Genomic DNA, 915 nt, shown 5'->3' on the forward strand with positions numbered 1-915 from the left:
TGTCCCTCACAGATCATCCAGGTAAAAACAATGACTGCAGATGCTGGAAACCAGATTCTGGATTAGAGTGGTGCTGGAAAAGCACAGCAGTTCAGGCAGCATCCGAGGAGCAGGAAAATCAATGTTTCGGGCAAAAGCCCTTCATCAGGAATATAGTCGATTTTCCTGCTCCTCGGATGCTGCCTGAACTGCTGTGATTTTCCAGCACCACTCTAATCCCTTCAAAGATCAGCAAGGTGGCCTTTTTGTGGAGGCACAGACAATGGGGGAGATACTAAATGAATATTTGGCATCAGTATTTACTGTTGAAAAGGATAAGGAAGATATAGACTGTAGGGAAATAGATGGTGACATCTTGCAAAATGTCCAGATTACAGAGGAGGAAGTGCTGGATGTCTTGAAATGGTTAAAGGTGGATAAATCCCCAGGACTTGATCAGGTGTACCTGAGAACTCGGTAGGAAGCTAGAGAAGTGATTGCTGGGCCTCTTGCTGAGATATTTGTATCATCGATAGTCACAGGTGAGGTGCCGGAAGACTGGAGGTTGGCAAACGTGGTGCCACTATTTAAGAAGAGCGGTAAAGACAAACCAGGGAACTATAGACCGATGAGCCTGACCTCAGTGGTGGGTAAGTTGTTGGAGGGAATCCTGAGGGACAGGGTGTACATGTATTTGGAAAGGCAAGGACTCATTAGGAATAGTCAGCATGACTTTGTGCATGGGAAATCACGTCTCACAAACTTGATTGAGTTTTTTGAAGAAGTAACAAAGAAGGTTGATGAGGGCAGAGCAGTAAATGTGATCTATATGGACTTCAGTAAGGCGTTCGACAAGGTTCCCCATGGGAGACTGATTAGCAAGTTTAGATCTCACGGAATACAGGGAGAACTAGCCATTTGGATACAGAACTGGCT

The sequence above is a fragment of the Chiloscyllium plagiosum genome, unplaced genomic scaffold (genome assembly GCF_004010195.1).
Source record: "Chiloscyllium plagiosum isolate BGI_BamShark_2017 unplaced genomic scaffold, ASM401019v2 scaf_6186, whole genome shotgun sequence".
NCBI lineage: Eukaryota > Metazoa > Chordata > Chondrichthyes > Orectolobiformes > Hemiscylliidae > Chiloscyllium > Chiloscyllium plagiosum.